Below are 21525 nucleotides of genomic sequence, written 5' to 3' on the forward strand. Positions count from 1 at the left end.
TTTCTGCTCTGATCTTTATGATTTCTTTCCTTCTGCTAACTTTGGGTTTTGTTTGTTCTTCTTTCTCGAGTTCCTTTAGGTGTAAGGTTAGATTGTTTATTTGAAATTTTTCTTGTTTCTTGAGGTAGGATTTTATTGCTATAAACTTCCCTCATAGAACTGCTTTTGCTGCATCCCATAGGTTTTGGATCATCGTGTTTTCATTGTCATTTGTCTCTAGATATTTTTTGATTTCCTCTTTGATTTCTTCAGTGATCTCTTGGTTGTTTAGTAATGTAATGTTTAACCTCCATGTGTTTGTGTTTTTTACGGTTTTTTCCCTGTAATTGATTTCTAATCTCATAGCGTTGTGGTCAGAAAAGATGCTTGATATGATTTCAATTTTCTTAAATTTACTGAGGTTTGATTTGTGACCCAAGATGTGATCTATCCTGGAGAATGTTCCATGTGCACTTGAGAAGAAAGTATAATCTGCCGTTTTTGGATGGAATGTCTTATAAATATCAATTAATTCTATCTGGTCTATTGTGTCATTTAAAGCTTGTGTTTCCTTATTAATTTTCTGTCTGGATGATCTGTCCACTGGTGTAAGTGAGGTGTTAAAGTCCCCTACTATTATTGTGTTACTGTCGATTTCCTCTTTTATAGCTGTTAGCAGTTGACTTATGTATTGAGGTGCTCCCGTGTTGGGTGCATATATATTTATAATTGTTTTATCTTCTTCTTGGATTGATCCCTTGATCATTATGTAGTGTCCTTCCTTGTCTCTTGTAACCTTCTTTATTTTAAAGTCTATTTTATCTGATATGAGTATTGCTACTCCAGCATTCTTTTGATTTCCATTTGCATGGAATATCTTTTTCTATCCCCTCACTTTCAGTCTGTATGTTTCCCTAGATCTGAATTGGGTCTCTTATAGACAGTATATATGTGAGTCTTGTTTTTGTATCCATTCAGTGAGCCTGTGTCTTTTGGTTGGAGTATTTAATCCATTTATATTTAAGGTAATTTTCAATATGTATGTTCCTATGACCATTTTCTTAATTGTTTTGGGTTTGTTTTTATAGGTCATTTTTTTCTCTTGTGTGTCCCACTTAGAGAAGTTCTTTTAACCTTTGTTGTAGAGCTGGTTTGGTGGTGCTGAATTCTCTTAGCTTTTGCTTGTCTGTAAAGCTTTTGATTTCTTCCATCAAATCTGAATGAGATCCTTGCTGGGTAGAGTAACCTTGGTTGTAGGTTCTTCCCTTTCATCACTTTAAATATATTGTGCCATCCTCTTCTGGCTTGTAGAGTTTCTGCTGAGAAATCAGCTGTTAACCTTATGGGAGTTCCCTTTTATGTTATTTGTTGTTTTCCCCTTGTTGCTTTTAATAATTTTTCTTTTTTAGTTTTTGTCAATTTGATTACTATGTGTTTCGGCGTGTTTCTCCTTGGGTTTATCCTGCCTGGGACTCTCTGTGCTTCCTGGACTTGGGTGGCTATTTCCTTTCCAATTTTAGGAAAGTTTTCGACTGTAATCTCTTCAGATATTTTCTCGTGTCCTTTCTCTCTCTCTTTTCCTTCTGGGACCCCTCAAATATGAATGTTGGTGCATTTAATGTTGTCCCAGACGTCTCTCAGGCTGTCTTCATTTCTTTTCATTCTTTTTTCTTTATTCTGTTCCGCAGCAGTGAATTCTACCATTCTGTTTTACAGGTCACTTATCGTTCTTCTGCTTGAATTATTCTGCTCTTGATTCCTTCTAGTGTATTTTTGTTGTCTGTTATTGTATTGTTCATCTCTATGTTTGTTTGCTCTTTAATTCTAGGTGTTTGTTCTTTAATTCTTCTAGATTTTTGTTAAACATTTCTTGCATCTCCTCGATGTTTGCCTCCATTCTTTTTCCGAGGTCCTGGATTATCTTCATTATCATTATTCTGAATTCTTTTTCTGGAAGGTTGCCTCTTTCCACTTCATTTAGTTGTTTTCCTGTGGTTTCATCTGGTTCCTTCATCTGCTACATATCCTCTGCCTTTTAATTTTGTCAGTCTTTCTGTGAATGTGGTTTTTGTTCCACAGGCTGCAGGATTGTAGTTCTTCTTGCTTCTGCTGTCTGCCGTCTGGTGGATGAGGCTATGTAAGAGGCTTGTGCAAGCTTCCTGATGGGCGCAAGTGGTGGTGGGTAGAGCTGGGTGTTGCTCTGTTGGGCAGAGCTCAGTAGAACTTTAATCTGCTTGTCTTCTGATGTGTGGGGCTGAGTTCCCTCCCTGTTGGTTGATTGGCCTGCAGCGACCCAGCACTGGAGCCCAAAGGCTTTTTGCTGGGACTAATGGCGGAGTCTGGGAGGGCTCTCGCCAAGAAGTACTTCCCAGAACTTCTGCTGCCAGTGTCCTTGTCCCCACCTTGAGCCATAGCTGCTCCCTGCCTTTGCAGGGTACCCTCTAACACTAGCAGGTAGGTCTGGTTCAGTCTCCTATGGGTTCACTGCTCCTTCCCCTGAGCCCTGATATGCACACTGCTTTGTGTGTGCCCTCCAAGAGTGGAGTCTCTGTTTCCCCGAGTCCTGTCAAAATCCTGCAGTCAAATCCCACTAGCCTTCAAAGTCTGATTTTCTGGGAATTTCTCCTCCCGTTGCCGGACCCCCAGGTTGGGAAGCCTGTTGTGGGGCTCAGAACCTTCACTCCAGTGGCTGAACTTCTGTGGTGTAATTGTTCTCCAGTTTATGAGTCACCCACCCAGTGGTTATGGGATTTGATTTTATTGTGATTGCGCCCCTCCTACTGTCTCATTGCAGCTTATCTGTCTTTGGATGTGGGGTATCTTTTCTGGTGAGTTCCAGTGCCTTTTTGTTGATGATTATTCAGCAGTTCGTTGTGATTCTGGTGAAGAGGGAGTGAGTGCATTCCTTCTACTCTGCCGTCTTGAACCCGAGAGCAACTCTTATAAGAAGTTTGGCTGTCAAGGGGAGGGGAGAAAAGGACCAATGGCTAGAGTGGATGAGACATTGAATGAAATTTTAGTTTATTTTTTTATTTATTTATTTTTTTTAATGAGAGTGGGGCTCTCCCTTTCTGTGCATATGTTAATCTTCTGTTGCCTCAAATATTGTGATAATGTGTATGGGCTAGTCAACCATGAGAAGACCTCTCTACCTGTTTATTTGCCTGAAGGAGATACAGGTAGACACTTGGAGGGAGATTGGTAATATTCAAATTTTCCCTGCCTCATGGAGAAGGGCAGGGTTGTCCTGCCATCCAGACAGGACAGGAAGAGACCCATTCTCACCTCCCTTTAGTGCCTCTGCTGCCGGGGGATGGTGTAATGGGCAGCATTAAAGCACCCACAAGATGCAGGGAAGATGCATTTTAACATGCTCAAGCCTCTGCTTCCTAAACAAAACAAAATAAATTATCCAACTTCCCCGTGAGTCTGCATTCTTGATTTTTAAATTCCTTCTTCTTCCCCAGAGTGCCAGCTGCTTGTGATGCTGAATTGGCCAGGCAGCAGGTAGTGTGGGGACAGGGGCAAGGGTATGGTGGTTAATTGGCCCCTGGGTAATTGAGAGTTGTTTGTAATTAACCTGTTTTGTAAGCACGGCACAAGATCCCACACCTACCATTCTCAGACAACCCGGTCAGAACCCTGTTTGTTGCTGCACGTGGGCTTTGTCTAGTTGTGGTGAGTGGAGGCTACTCTTTGTTGCGGTGCTCGGGCTTCTCATCGCGGTGGCTTCTCTTGTTGCAGAGCACAGGCTCTCGGCACGCGGGCTTCAGTAGTTGTGGCATGTGGGCTCAGTAGTTGTGGCTCGCGGGCTGTAGAGCGCAGGCTCAGTAGTTGTGGCACACGGGCTTAGTTGCTCCACGGCATGTGGGATCCTCCCGCACCAGGGCTTGTACGCGCATTGGCAGGTGGATTCTTCACTGTGCCACCAGGGAAGCTGTCACCTGACTTTAAATCAGTGGTTCTCAGCTGAGGTTTGTTTTACCTCCCAGGTAACGTTTGGCAAAGTCTGGAGACATTTTTTGGCTGTCATTACCGGGGAGAGGTGCTGCTGACATCCAGTGGGTAGAAGCCAGGATGCTACTAAACATCCTACAATGCACAGGGCAGCCCCTCCCACCCCCCTCAGGGCAAGGAATAACCTCAAAATGTCAGCAGTGCTGAGGTTGAGAAACCTTGCTGGTTTTTTTTTTTTTTTTTTTTGGCAGAAGGGAGTGGCCTTGATGTTGGGGGAAGAAAGAAGGGAAAACTTGGAGCAAGAACTAGATGAGTATGTACCGCAAATGATGCTGAGACTCCCGCTACAAGATAATGGATGTTCAGCAATGGGACTGACTTTTTTGTCCGAGAATTCAGCGGTCGCATTTATAGCCACAGCTCGAGGCTCTTGTCTAAGGAACTGATAACATTCTGACCTTGTGTCACGTTCTCTGCTGACGGCACAGTGGGATCAGGCCACAGTATGTTATAGTAGCAGCTAAAATACAGCAAAATTTAAACTCTTGGGGTTACTTAGTTCTTGGGATTTCTGGGTTTTGTTTTGTTTAGCAAAAGCGTACAGGCACATACATTTTTTCTTCTTTTTTCTTTTTTTTAAACATCTTTATTGGAGTATCATTGCTTTACAATGGTGTGTTAGTTTCTGCTTTATAACAGAGTGAATCAGCTATATGTATACATATATCCCCATATCTCCTCCCTCTTGCGTCTCCCTCCCAGCCTCCCTACGCCACCCCTCTAAGTGGTCACAAAGCACAGAGCTGATCTCCCTGTGGTACGTGCAGGCACATAAATATTAATGTTCTCCTTCCTCTTTATGATTGCTGGACCTTCCAGGGCTGGGCAAGGCTGGACTCTGGTGTCCCTAACTGCTCTAGCCCTGCCACCTGCCACCTGTGGCACTCCCCAGGGTGATGCATGGAGGTGGGATGCATTTCCCCCCTCTGGGCTTTTGCAGATGGAGAAAGTTTCCGGGTGAATATGACTCTGATTCTCCCACTTCTCAGTGGGTCAGGGGAGAGGAGACAGGCTATCTCCTGTGTGTTATCTGTACCCCTCACCAGATACTTTGGCATCTCCAACTGGCAAGTGGTCCAAACCCCAGTGGACATACCGATCCATGCTACAGCATGGGTAAACCTCCAGAACATGATGCTAAGCGAAAGAAACCAGACACAAAGGTCACACATTATATGATTCCATCTGTGTAAGATGTCCAGAATAGGAGAATCCGTAGAGACGAAAAGCAGATTCATCGTTGCCAGGGGCTAGGAGGAGGGGGATGGGGAGTGACTGCTTCATGGTGGTGGTGGGGTTCTTTGAAAGTGATAAAATGTTTTGGAACTAGATCAAGGTGGTGGTTGCACAACGTTGTGAAGGTACTAAAAATGCCACAAATTGTACATTTGTAAATGATTAATGTTATGCTATGTGAATTTCACCTCAATTGAATGAGAAAAATAACCCGATGGACAGAGAGGCGCGGTGGCCCATCTCTAGACTGCAGAGCTCTGGACCCACTGCAGGGTGTGTGGGCACCGGGGTGGGGGGGAGGGGGGGAAGCCCTCCCACAGGGGAGCCAGCCCCTCAGAGGCCCTGGTGGGAGAGGCCCTGCCCTGTCGGACACGGGAAGCAGGAAGCGTGTGCTGGAGTCTTGTCTCTTTCATGTTGCATTGGAAGTGATAAATGAAGCTTTGCATCTGCTTCGTGGCAGATTAGCCCCAGGAGAGGCAGCAGACTCTCTGGCAGACAAGTTTAAATCCTCCCTGGTAGCTGGCTTCCTGCAGGATATAAAACAGAGCTGGGGACAGGGAGAAATTTGCCAGCGGCCATCACAGGGGCAGGGTGGCCAGCACGCCTTCTCCCTGGGCTCTGACACCCAAGTGGCCTAGCAGATGCAGGGGTGCAGAAAACAGACCTTTTCACTTACCACATGGCCCTGTGCTCCACCTTGGGGGACGTGCTGAGTTCCAGATCTGAGATCTGGAACTATCCACCAGAGGTGATTACTGATCACAAAAGTCAAATTGTTGTCACTTATTAGCTATGTGACTTTGGGCAAATTATTTAACCTCTCTGTGCTCCTGTTTCCTTATCTGTAAAATGGTAATGATAATGCATGTCCCACAGGAACCAGTGAGGCTTAGATGAGCATATATAAACGTATGTACTTGTATGTATATATACACACACACATATGTATCAATATATGGTATGTAAATATCATATAAAACAATATATAAATACATTTAACAGTACATTTATATGTTATAATTATTATAATATATAAAACCAGAAATTTATAATATATAAGTACTATATATCATATGTATTATATGTAATATGATACACACATATATGCATAGCTCCTTCTACAATGCCTGGCTCACAAATGATGCTAGTGAATATTCATTTTATCTGCAAAATGGTGGGTGGGCTCATTCATTTACTCATTCATTCAGCTAGTTTATTGAACTCGTACTGTGTGCCAGACACAGGAACTAAACAGTGAGTGAGATGAGAGATTTTCTGCCTTCATGAAAACTTATATGCCAGTGGGGAGAGAAATACTAAAACATCAAAGGCAAACAAATTGCAAATTATAGTGAATACCGTGACTAAAAGCAAGCAAGCACTCAAGGTAAAAACAGCCGCGTGTGGACTTTGTATATGGTGGGTGGGAAAGGGTTCTCCAAGGAGATGCTGTTGGGACTTGACCAAAGAGAAGGTGCTCACCAGTGAAAAGTGGGGGGCTTCTTGGGTAGAGGGCACGGCAGGTGCACAGGCTCTGAGGTGAGAGAGAGCCTGGTCTGTTCAGGGAACAGAATGAAGACCAGTGAGGTGGGGCTGGGGGTGGACAGCACACGAGGAATGTGGCTCCGGAGAAGCTGGAGGAGTAGAAGGGGTGCTCTCCATGTAGGGCCTTGTGGGCCCTCTCCAGGGATATGGCTTCTCTTCTAAGTTTCAGGTGAAGCCAGTGCAGGGCAGCGGTGGGGCTGGATTTGTGTTTTAGGAAGGTCGTGTTGCTCTTGTTGGGGAGGATGGTTTGGAGAGCTCGGTGACAGAATAGGAAGAGCAGCTCGCAAGTTCTTGCATTTGTCCCCAGGAGGGAAGAATCCACTCTTGCTTTTCTTGTCTGCTTGGGAAGACAGACATTCCAGCAGAAGCCCTTTTGGGTCCTCCAGCTCTGAGATTCTAAACTGGAATCTTCTCTGCGCTCTCACGTTTGCTTTTTAGAAATCTTCTTGACTCAGTGGGGAGGTAGTGGGCATAGAGGTGTGGAAGGTGTTTTTCGAGGTGGACAGGACCCAGATCCTCCCGTATTTATTTATTTATTTTTTTCAGTACGCGGGCCTCTCACTGTTGCAGCCTCTCCTGTTGCGGAGCACAGGCTCCGGTCGCACAGGCTCAGCGGCCATGGCTCACGGGCCCAGCCGCTCTGCGGCATGTGGGATCTTCCCGGGCCGGGGCACAAACCCGTGTCGCCTGCATTGGCAGGTGGACTCCCAACCACTGTGCTACCAGGGAAGCCCCCTCCCGTATTTTGACTGCTGTTTTCACCCGTGGGTTAATCCCGATGAATGAGGTTCAACTCATGACCAGACTCCCCTGGAGCGAAGGGGGCTTAAATAATGGCAGTGAGGTTTCTTGTTTTGAGCTCTATGGTGAGAGAGATTAATTGGGCGCCTTCAGGTCTTTTAGAAAAAGGGAATGCAGGGGATGTAGCAGCAGGGAAAGTGGGAGATTCTGGCCAGGGTGGAGGTTGTGCTTCCTGTTTCCTCTGCCTGATTTGCATCATTCCAGAGAACTGAAGCCAGCTGGTGGTGCTCTCCAGCACCTGGACGGGGGGGAGGAGTAAGCTGCTGAGTCTTCAGCGGGCAGCACCGTTCACTAGGTTGGGCTTTCTCATGCCAGCTCAGCTCCAGGCATTGGGCAAAAGTTGCTAACCTGAAGGCTCTGCATACCCAGCCACAAGCCAGTCCCCCAGAAGGTTGGCTTTAGAGTGGTTGGTTCAGTTCCAGCAGCTGGTGAGCTCTGATCTTACTATGGGCTGATAACCTCTGGGTGTCTGGGGACTTCTTGGTACCCCTTCTACAATGTGACATTTTCCTAACCTCAGCCTGTTTGGCAGCCAGGCATCTGGGCTTCTGCCTGTCTGTCCTTAACACGAGAGTTTGGGGTGAGCCGGGAAGCCCTGCTGAAAGACCTCTTTCCCCTTCAAAACGTGTCTGGGTTTTGGTCTAAATGGATGATTGAAATGGATGCTGCAGAAAAACGTCACATGATGCCAAGCCATGAGCCCTTCTCATGAAGAGTGGAAGTGCTAAATTTTAACCTCTGTTGTTGCCAAGGCTCTGTTGCAGGGCTTAATATGCAATTGACGTAAGCGTTTCTCCATTTATGCAACAAGCCTTTATGGACCCCGGACCAAAGCAAGCAAGTAATGATAGACATTCATTGAACACTTCTTATAGGCCAGTGAGGACCAAAATATTCTATGCACTTTATCTCTTGGAGTCCTCTGTCAAATTTGAGGATGGTACTTACAATATCTTTTTTGGGCATAAAATAACTGAAACTCAGAAGAGGTGGACCCTGAATAAAGGTCACTGAGCCACAGCTAGTGGCGGTACTGAGTACTGGGGGTGTGAGAGAAAATCAGAAAAGGCCCCTGGTTTTCTTTCACCCTTAGACTAGTGCAAAGAGGCACACTTTAGACAGACACTTAGACAACTACAAAAATGATAAAGGCATTGAAAGCAAAATACAGTAAGAGGGTGAGTGGAGGACCTAGCCTGTTCTTTTTTGGATGGGGTTTGGTCCAGGAAGCCTTCCACAGGGAAAAGTCATTGTAGCCTAAGAACATTCCCCATCTAGAAATACATACTTAGGCTCTGCTGTTCGTTTGTATGTGTTCTTCTCTGGGAGCTGTGACTGGGGTGGGTGGATAGGGACCTGTCTTTCTTCTTGCTTGCTGACTGCCCCATCCTCCCCTTGTCCCACTTCGCCTCTGGTCCGTCTTGTTCCTCACCAACCAGTGTGGACATGCCATGCCCATTTCTCTTTGCAGAATGTCTTTGGTCTGGGCATCTGCAAATCCTCTGTGGTACCTTTGGAATGAGGTCCCTATCAGCTGATGTCTCAGCACAGTGGCTCCCCCTGGTGGCCTGCATTTCGCTCCCGTCACAGCCACAGTGTTTCTGCAGCTTGAGGGTTCTCCTGGGCTCAGCTCCTGCCTCCATCCCTTGAAGAGAGTTGTATTTTGCTGTTTTTGGTGAGAATAATGCCTTATCAGATGAAATGTGCTAAGGAAGGGCCACCTTGGCATGACCTCTTTCACGTCACTCCTTGGATTGTGCCTTTAAATGTTCCAACTACAGGGGCCGCTGAGGGCAAGGCTGTTTGGGTGTGTCACGTCCGATATCACGTAGCCTCTCCTTCACGATAGGTATATGGACTTTTCCGATTTCAGCATCATTTTCTTCTTGGAGGATGTTCCCATTTTACTAACACTTCCTTCCCTTGCCTCAAGGAGTTCAGGGCCAAGTAGGGCACGTGAGAGTGTCCCGTGACGTTTAAGTCCCATTTCTTTCTTTCCGGGATCTCAGGGAGTGACATCCCTGAGATGTGTTTTAGGAAGAGTGATCTGGGGCTCAGAAGGACTGGAGGGTACAAACATGAGGCCTGGAGACTGGTTAAGAAGACATCACATCCATGTTACTGCATATGGCACTATTTCATTCTTTTTTATGGCTGAGTAATATTCCATGTGTGTGTGTGTGTGTGTGTGTGTGTGTGTGTGTGTGTGTGTGTACGTACACGTGCATACTACATCTTCTTTATCCATTCGTCTCTTGATGGACACTTAGGTTGCTTCCATGTCTCGGCTATTGTAAAGAGTGCTGCTATGAAGATTGGGGTGCATGTATCTTTTCAAATTAGAGTTTTCATCTTTTCCGGATATATGCCCAGGAGTGGGATTGCTGGATCATATGGTAACTCTATTTTTAGTTTTTTAAGGAACCTCAGTACTGTTCTCCATAGTGGCTGCACCAATTTACATTCCCACCAGCAGTGTAGAGGGGTTCTCTTTACAGAGAAAGAAAAATATCATATGATATCATTTATTTGTAGAATCTAAAAAAATGATACAAATGAACTTATTTACAAAACAGAAACAGACTCACAGACATGGAAAACAAACTTATGGTTACCCAAGGGGAAAGTGGGGGGAGGGATAAATTAGGAATTTGGGAGTAACATACACAACAACAAATAAACAGCAAGGACCTACAGTATAGCACAGGGAACTATGTATATAACTGAGTCACTTTGCTGTACACCTGAAACTAACACAGTGTTGTAAATTAATATGCTGCAATGAAAATATTAAAAACGAAGCCATCATAGTCCAACTAGGTTGGAAGTTGTGGGAATAAAAGGAAGAATTGGATGTGAGAGACACTATGAACAGGAGAATTGGCAGGACTTGATGACCCATTGGATATATGTATTGAAAACAGTATAGGAAGAAGCAGGATGGTTGCAGGGCTTCTCGACTACCGTATACCTTTTATAGAAGAGGAGAGACAAGGGAGGCAGGTTGAAGCTGCTATTTACTGAGCATCTGGCATGGGCCAGGCACTATGCCAAGTCCTTTGCAGGATGACCTCTTTCAATCTTTTTTTTTTTTTTTTTTTTTTTGCGGCATGCGGGCCTCTCACTGCTGTGGCCTCTCCCGTTGCAGAGCACAGGCTCCGGACACGCAGGCTCAGCGGCCATGGCTCACGGGCCCAGCCGCTTCGCGGCATGTGGGATCTTCCCGGACCGGGGCACGAACCCGTGTCCCCTGCATCGGCAGGCGGACTCTCAACCACTGCCCCACCAGGGAAGCCCATCTTTCAGTCTTAACAATGACTTTTGAATTCTTTGAGTCATCATCTTATTTTACTGATGAGGAAGCCAAGGCTTTGAGAGGTTAGGCTATTCTCATCTGAGTGGGCTTTGGAGCTCTTTTCTCAACTTTTATTTTGCTGAAGGCCAGGCTTACCTAGAAATACAGATAACATTTGTGGTACTCAGTGAAGCCAAGGTAGAAACCCACTATAGAACTCCTATTTTTGTGGTGAAATGTACCCAGCTTCAAGAGAAGGGAAAACCATAGAGTGGAGTCTTCATTTTCCGAGCACCCTTATGGCTCTCTGGGCTCTACCCAAGGGGGACGCACATCAGGTCCTGGTCCTCTGGCATCTGAGCTAGAAGTGAGCTTGTCCTTCGACCCAAGGGCAGGTGTTAACGTATGTTTTTGCATCTCCTATATGCCTGACGCATTGTGCATGCTCAATGGAGTAAATAGTCTCCCTTCTCTCATTCAACTTCATCTCTAATTTGTAGATCTATTCTGCCTTTACGAACCCATTTTAACCTTTCATGTTGCTTCCTGGGTCATTCCAACTCATCCCTTTTTCTTGTTCTTCAAATACGTGTCCTCTTTGCCTTATTTGTGGCTATGTGAATAGAGCCCATTTCTCCGGTGGTTTGTGATCTCTTTGACAAGGTCAAAGGCTGCTGTCTGCCCATTTTACGTCTCCCATAGTATCTGGCATGATGCCTCAGGTCCAGAGCTGTTACAGTATGACACACAAAGCATGCATTTTAGAGGCAGAGGAACCTAGACTCAAATCTTGGCTCTACTTTCTGTAGGTAGGTGATCTTGGGCAAGGTACTTGAATGACCTTTAGCCTCTGTATCCTCCATGGTGGACCTCAAGTGATAAGGACTGTCTCCTGGGAAGATTATATTTTAAGGATTAAATCAGATAACTGTGTATAAAAGGTCTGACACCATATATGACATGCTGACATACAGTAGACACTCAATAAATGCTAGCATATTCTTGTCCATTGCCCATCAAAGAGTGGCAGATTGGTGTTGTTGAGAGGGGAGATAATTTGTTTTGCCTTTATCTCTTTATCCAACACGTCCTCCCTGAGTGGATAAGAAAATGCTCAGTGAGTTTTTGTTAGATAGATGGATGGATGGATAGACGGTAAAGTGAATTTTCTCCCCTCTCAGCACTCTGTCACTCTCTGTGAGTTTACCCTGCCTTTTTTTTTCAGAGTCCTTATTTCTACATGAAACGTTACGATTCATTAATGATATCATGTGTCCACGTATTTGTTTATTACCTTTCTCTCTCACTAATAAGCCTTTTGAAAGCCAGAACCTTATCTGATTCACCGGGATGGCCCCAGATCTTCGTGGAGAACATAGCTCATAACAGGTAGCAAGTGAATATTTGATGAGTGGATGAAAATTGAACCAGTGGATTGACTTCCCTTTGATTTAGTGAACACTGTCTCAGCACCAGCTTTGAGCCAGGTACTGATATAGATGCTGGATACAGAGATGAACAAGACAGACCCAGCTCTCAAGAAGGAAGGGAGAAGAGGAGAAAAGAAAAGGGGAAAATAGACAAGCTCCATTCCCCAATCCAACAGAGAAGCTGTGTCCAGCTTTTTCCAATTTCTGAGCTAGTGCTGGTGGAAACACAGGCTGAATGGAAGGAGTAGGAATAAGCAACATCTGGAATGAAAGCTGTACGTTTTCAGAGTCACATTCTACTCTGGAATTGGCTCCCCTCCCTGACCCCGCAGGAGCCTAGAAGGCCACCTTGCCTGGCCGGAGAAATTGCCCTCACATTTAAATTGGTGAGATATTTAAGCATTTGTCATCAGAGTAGGCTAAGCATTGCCATTTGGGAAAAACGCACTTAATAAGAGGCCCTGACCCGTGCACATGTGTGCGAGCTGGGTGGTGTGTCTCCTCTTTCTATGGATTAGACAGAAACCAGCGCCGGTTAAGGGGACAGGTGAGTTGATAAAAGCATCTCTGGAGAACAAGTACTAAAATGGCTGCTTTATTGCTCAACCTCTCAAGGAACCTTCTGTTTAAACTGCCGGCAGGAAGTGCAGGTTAGACCTGTGAGGTTATTATAAATGCCGTTCTTAAGCCTTAGAACTTTATTTTTTTTTCAAAGTACTAATGCAATAGGAAGAATGAAATTTTGTAATTTCTTAAGACATAGGAACTATTGAGAGAGAGAACAAAGAGGCTATTGAAACACTATAGACTTTCCCTAAAACCCGAACCCAGGCAGAACCCCTTACCTCCTTTTACTGCACAATGGAGCCCTCTCTAAGGAGCATGCGGGAGGGGACTCAGGCTGGAAATACCCAGCACAACATGTTATTGAATAAGAAATAGGCTGCTGGAAAGAGGAAGGGAAAGGCTATTCCTGACATGGAAAAATGAGGACAGTCAGAGATGTAATGTTGTTACTGAACTCATTCTTTTTCAGAGCCTTTTTCTGCGTCTTCTCTCCTATGCTGCCAGCAATTTAAAGTCTAACCATTTTATGATTGAGGCTTAAAAAAAGTCAGTGAATGTTTTAAACAGCTTTTCTTAGAGGACACTGTGATGAAGTGGAAAGAGTCGTAAAGAACCAAGTTCAGATCCCAGCTGTGCAAGGGCAGGGAGGAAATGTGTGCTTCAGTGGAAAGCTATGATTGTCTAGACCCTCCATGCTAGAGGACACCCCTCTGGGTTACCCGATTTTGATTTTATGGAACCTATGTTATAGGTTGTAGACACCTGATAGATACATTCTGAACCATCAGGAAGAGGTTCTGGTGACCCACGCAACCTCCCCCAAATAATTTTACCTCCATTGTGCGTTTATTTGAATATTTCTTGTCTATAGATGTGGTTGTTCTTTGGGTTTTCTTTTGAACCAGTTATAGTATCTTCCTAATCTTCATTGATTAATGATAGAATAAAACAAATTGCTGATAGAATAAAGCAAGTCAACATGTTCATTTTATGTCTGTATGATTTTACATTTTTGGATGATCTTTTAACACTAGTTTACTCAGATATTCTAAGTGGCTTAACTTCTGGGTCTTGATGTCTCATCTAAAGAATTGGAATAATCATACAGAGTAAAATCATCAGAAATTTTATCAAGGGTTTTTCCATTCATTGTCCCATTTGGTACTGAGAGCTGAATAATATTTAGCAATTAATTTTTAGCTATTATGGATGGCGAATGGGATAATGTCTGTGAAAATACTTTTGTCAAGTGTGATTCATAAAGTATGATTCAGATGTTAGCTAGTGCTATTATCTTTGGCATCAAATGAAGATTTAAGCGTTGCTTTTAACTCTCTGAACACTTGTGATTTGGAAAGGAGAGGAAATTTTCCTGGTGGCTTCAGAAGTTGAATGGGGGCTACTGGAGAGAAACTGTAGGATCAGATTTGGGAGAAGGCTTCCTACCACCAGCTGTAGTGATGGCATAGGCTGCCCCATGGGGTAGGGAGGTTCCCATCGCTGAAAGTACACAAGCAGAGACTAGGTTGCTCATGGTAACTGTTGTACTACAGAGAGTCCCAGACTTGGCCTCCACTTCTGAGAAGCCTAATGTAGAGAAGAGACATACGGGACAATAACCTCAGCACGTAGCCAGGGAACCCAACAGCCTCACAGTCCCTAGAGACCCCATGGGCCCCATGCCTGTGTGTCTGTGTGGATAACATAGGAGCAGTGCCTGGAATAGTGCCTGGAACACAACAGATGTGCCTACATTGGAGGTTGGCTTTCGGTACTCTGTCCTCTTGGGATAGTTTGCATCATCTACCCGCACAGTAAGACACGGTGTTTTTCTAAAGCATCGTGATATGCAGAGACGACCTGTAGAGCGGGAATTCCCGCTTCACAGGTTTGGGCTGTTAGCTGAGTCTGTGCTCTGAAGGGCTGGGCACATTGGCAGGTAAAGGGAGAAACCAAGGCCAAGGGTACTGTGTGAAGCACGCTGGACCACCCAGGTCGAGCTGATGCTCAGTCTCAGGGGCTCTGACTCCGAGTCTGAAGGTCTCCCTTGTTTTCTGCCACATCCCAGACAGCTGCTGACCTTCACTTCTAACTCTCCCTTCCCTCAACCTTTAATCCCATTCTTCTAGTTGCTAGGCCCAAAGCCTTGAGCTGTCACTGATTCCTTTTCTATCGCACTCTCCATTCAACACATCAGATCCTTGGCTGCATTTCCAAATATATATATATATGTATGTATATCCATGCAGAATCTAACCTCCTCATCTCTGCTGCCACCATCCTGGGTTAATCCATCATCAGCTCTCATCTGAATTAGAGCAGCACCTCCCTAACTATCTCCCTCTTTCTGCCCGTGTCACCCTACTAAAATTTGTGTTCTCCCCACTATTCAGAGGAAGCCTGTTAAGCTGTAAGATATTTTCTGTCACTCCTCTGTCCCAGGTCTCCAGGAATTCCTCAGCTCATTCAAAGGAAAAGCCAGAATTCTTACAAATGCCTCCAAGGCTTTAGGTGGTCTGCCTCTCACACCCCTCTTGTCTCATTCTTACTCTCTCGTTCTCTTTCACTTAGGCCACCCCGTCCCCACTGGCTTATACTCCTGCCTCAGGACCTTTGTACCTACAGCTTCCGGAGTGCTCTTCTCTCAGATAGCCAGGTGGCTTGTTCCCTGGTCTCTTTCATGATTTTTCTCAAATATCACCTTCTCCTGGAGGCCCTTCCTACACGCTGTATATCTCAGCCCATACCCCTCACCCCTTCCCTGCTTCGTTTTCTCCATAGCAGTTAGCTCTGTCCAGCATATTACGTATCTTGTTTTCTGTCTTTCTCTTTCCGTTCGAATATAAGCTCTCTGAGGACAGGGAATTTTGTTTACTTCTGCATTTGTTCACCTACCATGTAGAACAGTGCTTTTTCCATAGCGGACACTCATTAAATGCTTGTTGAAAAGTGAATGAATTTCCCAAATACTCATGTGCCAGGCCTTAGGCAAGTGGCTCTGGTACTTTCTGGGGTTTATTGGGAATTTCTGTGGAAGGCAGTTTTTGACATGGTTCCCAGTCATTCCCATCTCCCAGTATTTGTGCCCTTGTATACTCCCTTCCCTTCAGTTGTGGGCTGGACCTAGAGACTTGCTTCCAAAGAATAAAATATACCAAATGTCATGGGATGTCATTTCCTTAATTAGGTTACAAAAGACTGTCTTGTATCCTCCTAGCACTCTTTCTTGGCTGGTATTTTCTCTTGCCCATCACAGTGAGTAGGCAAGCTGGCATGTTGTGAGATACTCTGTAGGAAGGCTCGGGAGTTAAGGATCTGAGGGAGACCTCCAGCTAATGGCTCGTAAAGCACTAAGATCTCAGACTAACAGCCCACAGAGACTGAATCCTGCCAACCACCACCTAAGTGGCCTTAGAAACAGGTCCTTCCCCAGCCAAGCCTTCAGATGAGACCACAGCTCTTGCCAACATCTTGACTGCAGCCTTACGAGATGCTGAAGCAGAGGACCCGGTTAGGCTGTGCCTGGATTTCCGATCCACAGAAACTGTGAGACAAGAGAAGTGTATTACTTAAAACTGCTAAGCTTGGGGGTAATTCGTTACGCATCAGTAAATCACTAACACGCTTCTGTTTTTTGCCTGCGCATTGGAAACTACGTTCCTTTATTAGAGTTGAATTCTTCTTCCTGTTTCTCTCCTTGGCTAACACACACACACACACACACACACACACACACACACACACTTTAGCTTGAAGCATTCCTGACAGTGATATTTGGCACAATTTCAGGCCCAGCAAACTGCGTTAGCATACCATAGTAAGATGGGTGAATTCTCAGTACCTTCAGACACTGCTCAAGGCAGAGGCATAAGGGATGCTTGTTTGATAATGCAGAGTTGTGTCTCTGCCTCGAAGGCTGTCTGGTATTTATAGGAAGCTGAAAATTAGGCACAGGGGAAAAATGAGTTCCAGACTGTTGCACTCATTTTCAGATAGCGTCACACTCTCTGAAAAATTGCACAGGATGTTGAGCTGATACCGAATGCACCATGATTGTATGGCTCATGGGCTCGTATTGTGGTGAAGAAAAATCATCGTGTCGGGTTGGGGAGATGACAGTCACATCTACTCAACTGGCAGGTCATTGATGTCTGGGGACAGGCTGAAGATGTGGCTGCATCCTCCTCACTTGAAGCCACTGAGTTGCGTTTTAAAGTAAATCAGTAGAACAAAGGGTGCTTCGACAGAACCATGGTGAGGCTTACCCCATTGACGGCACAAACTGGTAGGCACAAACAGAAAGCTTTGTGATAAGCACTTGGAAATTTTTTTAAAATAAATTTATTTATTTTATTTTTGGCTGAGTTGGATCTTTGTTGCTGTGCACGGGCTTTCTTTAGTTGTGGCGAGTGGGGGCTACTTGTCGTTGCGGTGCGTGGGCTTCTCATTGCAGTAGCTTCTCTTGTTGTGGAGCACGGGCTCTAGGCACGCGGGCTCAGTACTTGTGGCATGCAGGCGCAGTAGTTGTGGCTCGCGGACTCTAGAGCACAGGCTCAGTAGTTGTGGCGCATGGGCTCAGTTGCTCCGCGGCATGGGGGATCTTCCCGGACCAGGGCTCGAACCCGTGTCACCTGCATGTTAACCCCCGCGCCACCAGGGAAGCCCAGCACTTGGAAATTTAAAGAGGCACTTTGTCTGTCATTAGGAATGACTAAAAACTTGGAGGGAAATACAGTGTCACATGGAAGAGTTTGGGGGAGGTAAGCTTAGTCAGTCAGTCAGTCAGTCAACTAGCAAACACCTACTGTATGCCTGTTTTGTGCCCAGAACCATGCTTAGTGATGGGAAAATGTAGTTCAAAAAGACTCAGTCCCTGTTATCAAGTTCATGGAATCATGATGGGCAAGATGCATGTAAACATAAAAATATTACAGTCTAGTGAAATGAGCGCTCAGGCTCTGTGGGAGGCCAAAGAGAGAGGAGCAAATGGATGACTAATAAGAACCTACTGTATTAAAAAAAATAAAAAAATAAATAAAATAAAATAAAGAGAGAGAGAGGAGCAGTTGGTCCTATACCCAGGGAACAGGGAAGGAAGAGTGAAGGTTTTTTTCTGAGCAGCCAAATAAACCCAGTTGGTAAGTGGCAGGATGAGGATCTAGGGAAGCAGAGGGAACTCTAGACGGAAGGGCCAGCCTGTACAGAGGCCTGCAGGTATGGGTTAACTTGGCTGAGTTCAGGAATTGAAAAGTTCATCCAGGCAGACGTGTGCCAGGCAGGAAAGAGGCCAGAGGGATGGGTGAGACTGGTCTAGGACGGCCTTGTGGGCCAGGCCAAAGCTTAGATTCTCTTCTAAGCGCAACAGGGAGCCCAGGTATGGTCTCCAAGGGGGTGGCCTCATCAGATTTGGAGTCTGGAAGGGTTACTCTGAGGTTGCACGTGGAGGAGAGGTTGGGAGAGCAGCGGGCAGATAGACCAACGAGAGCAGAGACGAGGACGTTGGTTTCTGCGCCTCTCTGAAACACACTTATCATTTGCCTTTCTGTTTTTTCCTCCTTTTGGATCAACTGCGGCCGTCTCCAAGGGGCAGTAGATACCTGTTCAGGAGGTAACTCAGGTGTAGGTAGTCATTTCAGAACTAACTGAAGTGTCTAGGGCAGACACAAGCTTTTCAGGGGCCTTCTCAAAGAACACGGTGAGGCCTCAGCTCGAGGGCAGGCTGGCAGTGGGGTGACTGACTGTCCCGGTTTGCCAGGATGCAGGACCTGCAGTGCTAAAGGCAGGAACGTCCTGGGCAAACCAGGACGCGTTGGTTACGCGAGTCGGCAAGGTGCCGCTGACCAGGCTGCCTTGTGTGGGAAATACAGTCCCTCCCCTTTTGCCCCTACCTCCCTTCTCGGCCAGACCTTCAGATACCACTCTCTTCTAAATTTTTGAGCTTCCTTGTCCGCATCCCATCTCAGTGCCCTGACCTTCTGGTCACAGATGTGCGCTGGACACTTCTAAAGACCCGTGTCTTCACCTGTTACCTCAGCTGCAGCTGGGCCCTGATCTCTTTGCCCAGACCAGGCATGGGCCCCACTGGGAGGTACGGCTGCTTTATTGGAGCTGCCTCTCGTCCAAGACCCTCTTGTGGGGAGCCCACATCTCCCTGACTCAGTTCTAGCCCTGGGCCTGGCTTCCAGCCTCCATCTTCTGCGCCCTAGGGAGTGAGCCCTGCCTTCACTCAGCCCCACGCTTATCATAGGCCCTGTGTTCCCAGAGTCCCCCATCCCTGGTTTGCCTCTCTGCCCCCGGTTTCTTTCTCTCTGAGAGGATGGACTCAGTAGGACCGGTGCCCAAACCAGGCCTGCGTGTGGCATCCAGGGGACCGGGAGGCTGCAGTGACCTCAGACAGTGGTTCCCGAGCTGCATGTGAAAACTGGGAGGAATACCATCATGAACAGTGTGGACGGGACGAGTGTTCAGTGCTGTGTAGCCAAGGTGGAAGCCACCGGATGTGACCTTCACTCTGTGCATTCCAAGGCCTTGGCTCACTCGTACCAGCATTTCCAATTAGAAGGAAAAAATATTCCACAAATATTTACTGAGTGCCTGTGCTGTGTTCTGTCAGCTAATTCCCACCTGGTGCGGAGGTTTGTTTCATGGTAGAGAAGGCCAGTCCTAGGAATTGTCTATGAGAGTGGAGGAATTGCGGCGGTTACACAGGACGTTACTGGTACCCATCACATTGTCGGGGTTCTCGGGGGAGTTTTGTCGAATGAATGATATGGGGCCAAAGGCCCAGGGACACATGGCAGCAGAAGCAGATCCTTGGTAGATGGGCAGACTTCTGGCTCCTTGGGGGAAGACTTCATAAAATGACAGAAGGATTTGGCCCATGTCTTCCAGAATGTACACCTGGAATGGTAATGATTGGCCCCCTCAGATGATGTTGTTGTTGGCCCCAGGAGAAACCTGGGAGGGCGCCTTGGTGGTTTTCCACTGCAATGATGCTGGAAGCCTGGTGTCTGTGGTCGTAGGTGTTCTCAAGCAGGGCTCATCTTTCTCACCATCAACAAGCATCACCAAGCCTTTGTCCTGATTTATCAGAAACAAGTGCAGGGAGATGATGCTTAAACTTTTCGCAAGTGACTGCTTCCTTGAATGGGTACCAAGCATGCTGATGGCAGGACCTAGAGCCAGGCTCCCTAGTTTGGGGACCATTTGTAGTCAGATTGGGCACTGATGGGACACACAGCTGGCAGTGATGAGTTACAGGACCATTCCAGTACCCGATTACTAATCAGTAGTGGAGGAGAAATTCCAAGTACTTAACAAATTGTTTGCTAGCAGGTTGCCATGACAACTGCTAATCCTTGAGAGTCCATTCAGAAATGGGTTCTTAAGGGATTTTCTCTGACATATGCTTTCTAGGGCTGAGAACACTTGTATTCCTGTGAACATCAGGCCAAATATTATCTGGAAGAATTGATTGAAGGGGAAAAGAATGTCCCCATCATTTGGCTCTGAGGGCTGTGAGAGAAAGGAAAGGTTTGCCCGAAGTAGGATTTGGGCTGTGTTAAGTCCAAGCATTCTCTCTCCTAACTTCTCTATTCTTTTTTACTAGTTTTTAAACTTTTTTATTGAAAAATTTTTTTAAAGTTTTTAGTAATGCATATTTTCTGTAGAACACGTAGAAAAAATGGAAAGTATACAGAAAAAATAATCTATAAGAAGAGAGGTGATTAATGTTCTATTCAGTACACTTCCTTCCTGTCTGTTTTTATTTTTATTTTTTTTGCAGTACGCGGGCCTCTCACTGTTGTGGCCTCTCCCGTTGCGGAGCACAGGCTCCGGATGCGCAGGCTCAGCGGCCATGGCTCACGGGCCCAGCCGCTCTGCGGCATGTGGAATTTTCTCAGACCAGGGCACGAACCCATGTCCCCTGCATCGGCAGGCGGACTCTCAACCACTGCGCCACCAGGGAAGCCCCGTCCTGTCTTTTTTTAATACTCACATTTATTCATTTGTATATTTTAATTGCAGTTGGAATAATTATGTATGTGACAGTCTGTTTCACGTCCTGCTTTATTACTTAATGTTTTATCGCGTGTCCCCCCTCTTTGGGTTATCTGGTACTCGAAATTGTTGAATTGTTGAACGGCATGCCCTTCAGCTGCTTGAGTGGACCATGCATATTCAACTAGTGTCCTATTTTTGAACACTTCTGAATTCCTTTGCATTGGTATGAATAACCCTTTCCTGAGTATCCTTGCCTTCAAGTCATAAGAGTCTTTCCTAGGAGAGAACTACTTTGTCCAGCCTGCGTCCCAGACTTCTTTCCTGGGATGTGGTAGCAGCTTAGACGCCCGATGGCAGTAACTCTGCCACTGCCATCTTGCCAAATTGATGGGCAAAGCAAAAAAGAGCACAGTAATGTATCCTGTTCTCCTGCTCATTTTGTTATTCTAGTATTTCCAGCTTGGAGTTATCCAAAGTCACTGATGGGAAAGATGTTAGATATGAAAAGAATCAAAAGATACGACAAGGTCAGTCCTTGGAGAGGAAATGTGTTTCTCTTCAGTATTGAGGCAGACGGGAGAGGCTTTTGCATTGAGTGGCAATACCTGGAATGGTTGTGGAATAGGGATGTTTCTCACCTGGAGAAGAGAA

General features: G+C 45.8%; 1 protein-coding gene across 1 annotated transcript in view; it reads left to right on the plus strand.

Moving 5' to 3' along the window:
* Positions 1–21525, plus strand: part of PTPRT (protein tyrosine phosphatase receptor type T) — a 1082400-nt gene that overhangs the window by 247784 nt on the left and 813091 nt on the right. The window lies entirely within an intron of this gene.

This window comes from Aethalodelphis obliquidens, unplaced genomic scaffold, assembly GCF_003676395.1.
Source record: "Aethalodelphis obliquidens isolate GAN/ISIS:26980383/991018 unplaced genomic scaffold, ASM367639v1 scaffold42, whole genome shotgun sequence".
Taxonomy (NCBI): domain Eukaryota; kingdom Metazoa; phylum Chordata; class Mammalia; order Artiodactyla; family Delphinidae; genus Aethalodelphis; species Aethalodelphis obliquidens.